Genomic DNA, 3,872 nt, shown 5'->3' on the forward strand with positions numbered 1-3,872 from the left:
CGGGAGGAGGATTATCGTGAATCTCTTACCATTCCATCTTGCATTTTGGTGATTCGATTCACCATAGCACATGGAGCTGTATTGAGATTCTAATGGCCCGTCGTCTGCTTTAAGGTGAATCGAATCACCATAAAGCAAGATTCAATGGTAGAGGGCAAACAGTTGAAGAATAAATAAAACAATCAAGGAATATACAAAAAACTCACAAAACAATCAAGTAATATACAAAAACTCACATTTCATGCGTGGGAATGGATGGAGACTGTCGTGTAGGAGGTGGAATATCGGTTCAGTAGTGTGGGGGTAGTCGAAAGTTGGAAGGAGGCAAACAGGAGGATGGATAAGGCGAAATCGATAAGAGGACAAAAAGGTGGCGTGATTAACGTCTTTGATTAGTCTTTATAGCGTGTACACGTGTTAGGTACATGGCGGGCTGCCACGTGGCATTCATGGAATGGCAGGTGAAAAGGCAGCGTTGACATGTCGCATAGCATTAAAAATGGTTTTTAATTTCCTCTCTTGCTTTGATTAGTCTTTATAGCGTGCACATGTGTTAGGTACATGGCAGGCTGCCATGTGGCATTCATGGAATGGCGGGTAAAAACACGGTGCTGACGTGTCGCATAGCATTAAAAACGGTTTTTAATTGCCTCTCTTGGATACCCATCTGGTCGTATTCTCATTTATCTCCCCAACCACCAACGGCCTTCATCTCCATCAATAACTATCTCCTCCAACCCTCCTTCATCAATCATCCTCCCTCATCATCCTATATCAAATGACAAAGACAAACCTCCAACCTCCTTCATCTCCATCAAAGATAACGACAACCTCCTTCATCTCCATCTCCTGCGACCAACGTCGATTCGTTTTCCTGGTATTTTTATCTCTTTTGTGCTTCCTTCTCCTTTTGTTATTTCATTCTCTTGGTTTCATTCTTGCAAAACTCCTTGCTTTGTTTTTTCATGATAGAAACGTTATGGTGAATTGGAAACCTATGACTCCTTGCATTATGGTGAATTGACTCACCACAATGCGAGGAAGACTATTTTAATTCATTTGGCACCTCCTCTCTCAGTATGGGTACATGAGAAGTATCTATTTGTAATTCACCATAACGTGAGAGGCGGCGCCAAAGGATGTAAAAGTCCTCATGTAGCGGTGAATCAATTCACCATAACGCGAGCGAAGGTCCCATAGGAAGCGCAATATGCCTCCTCGCATTATGGTGAATCGATTCACCATAACGTGAGAAGAGGTCCTTAATGAAGCTGCAATTTTATTTGCGTTAGGGAAAATAGATTCACTACAACGCGAGGAGGAATGCCTGGCTTCCTCTGGCATCTCCTCTCGCGTTATGTTGAATCCATTCACCACAAAGAGATTTGGTGTTTAAGACCGACTGTCTCTTGATTCATTGCTTGAACTAATAATTTCCATGTCTTATCTACACCCTTGAATTTAGCCATGGCGCAAGTTCAAGTCGAGTTTGATGTCAACGAAGAGATTAAAAAAACAACTGCAACTTTGTTGTATGACTTCCTCTACAAATGTGGACGTCATGATTTACACCCTGCGATTTCGTTGATGTCAATTGCGATTTTTCTCTGGAGGATACACTTTCTAGCCATCCCGAATACTTTGAAGAGGCAAAGCACGAGTTTGATGAGCTCACAAATGAAGATACAGTGATCATTGATGGGAAAAACTACATTCATTTTAATCTCAAGGTGTCGCCGGAGAAGAAGCAGAGGTTAAAGAGGGATTGGCACAAGGTACGGAGAGCTTTGCCATGCCCTTTTTACAAAAGAAAATGCCGCTTGATGGAATAATCTTATGCCTTCTTATGCTTCTTGCACATGAACGTGCAATCAACAGAGATGAAGAATGTATAGAGGCGCATGCGACAAATGAAAGTGAAGACACGGTTTCTCGTCAGGCTAGTCCCACCGTTGAGGATGTTGCTGAAGAGGAGGACACTCCTTATGTGATTGAGGAGTTCAATGTTGAAGAAGAGAGGAAGCTCAAGTGCGGTTGATATTGAGGTAGTGAGAGAACAAAACACTACCGTAGGCTAGCCTGTGAGGATTGAATCAGATGAGTTCTCCCCCATTCCAACGCCATTGCTCCCCTCCTACCAAGTAGGAGATTCAGAGTATATATTGCTGACAGACATACAACATGTATTTAACTTGAGGGAGGACCATTGCACAACGCCATTGCTCCCCTCCTACCAAGTAGGAGATTTAGAGTATATATTGCTGACAGACATACAACATGTATTTAAATTGAGGGAGGAAAATTGCATAGCCTTCATAGCCCAAAATCTAGAGGTTGATGACAATTTTGTAGATGATGATGGGATAGATAAGTACTTACTAGTGGATAGCCTTGTGAAAGACAAAGAGTTCCTATCTGCTGCACAACACTAAAGATGATCTATGTTGATGCCCTTAAATATGAAGGAAAAGATGCCACAGAGGAAGAGCTACAAGAAGTAAGGAAAAGACTGAATATTACCAACATGGGAGAGTTCAGGGATGTGCCAAATAAGACAGCGGAAACCGTTCCTAGTTCGAGTACTAATTTATGGCAAGACGCCTTGCTTGAAGCAGATGAGAACCAAGAGGTTATTTTCTTTTATTGTGTTTTCGTACTTTTGTTGCGGATTTGGCTTTATCAACTTTGTCCTGGATTGTTTGGTGATGTTGTTTCTGGGCTAATGCTCCTTTATTTTTTCAATTGGAAATATATGAAGACACATTCCTTAAACGTGCTTCAGTTAAGCGTATGGCGGGATTGGGCCATGATTCGACACTAGGAACATATATACATCGCCTAAAATTCCCTCAAATTGTAATATTTCACACTAGCTTCTCCAAGGACAATGCAAGTTTTCCTTTGATGTGGCGATGAAGACTCTATCTAGGTATTTAGGTGGCTATCACTTAAGGCTGAATGCAAACAAGGCAATACTTCTGGAGCGACAAGCAGCTATTCGATTTTTTGGGGAGGGACCAGGAGTATATTCATTGAGATGTAAATATTATTTAACATATGCTGCTTACGGCTTGGCATGTGGAATCACAGATCCTAATCTGTTGAGTGATTGTGGGAAGAAGCATCTTCCTAGAATAGCAAGGCCAATGGTCCCTGTTGTGCCGTTGATAGAGGAAGAAGAAGATGTTGTAGAAACTTCATCAAAAAGGGCTCGAATGGGGGATGTCTGCTCCACAACAATAGATTTAGATTGTTCTAGTTGTTAAGAAGTTTCTTCAAATTTCTCGATACTCTTCTTGCTTTACCATTAAAAACTATGAAATGTATATATATTGAAAACATTTGTATGGGACATAGATGAAAGCTCTTGTTCTTTTAAAATCTTTTGAAGTTACATGATTGTTTTACAATATGTATTTCAATGATCAATTTTCTTCCACACTCTGCCCTGTCTTTGTCGTTGTCTTAGCCATTCAGCATGATTCTGCCTCCCCTGTGTGAGGAGACATATATTGATCATCTCCGTTCAACCTGCATCTCTCTTATTGCACATGACACATTGCACATGACACAGTTGATTTAGACTGTTCGATCTTCACACGAGCGCCCTCACTTGAATCCGCCTATACCACCACTGACATAGTTGCTTCATGGGATTACTTTTCTTCACTCCTCCTCCATGTTGAGTGGCCCTTTGATAGGCACAACATGCTTGCCAATGAGATCTTTCCATGCCTTGGGTAGACCAAATCCCAAGGCTTCCACACTCTTCCGCAAAAAAGGGTCCACGTGCATGCAAAATGTGCTACAAATGCTCAACAACAACAAGACATTTAGTATCGTACAATATATTTTGAACAACAATAAAAACT

Source organism: Cibotium barometz, chromosome 17 (genome assembly GCF_041138505.1).
Source record: "Cibotium barometz isolate CiBa-2024 chromosome 17, ASM4113850v1, whole genome shotgun sequence".
In the NCBI taxonomy this organism is placed as follows: domain Eukaryota; kingdom Viridiplantae; phylum Streptophyta; class Polypodiopsida; order Cyatheales; family Cibotiaceae; genus Cibotium; species Cibotium barometz.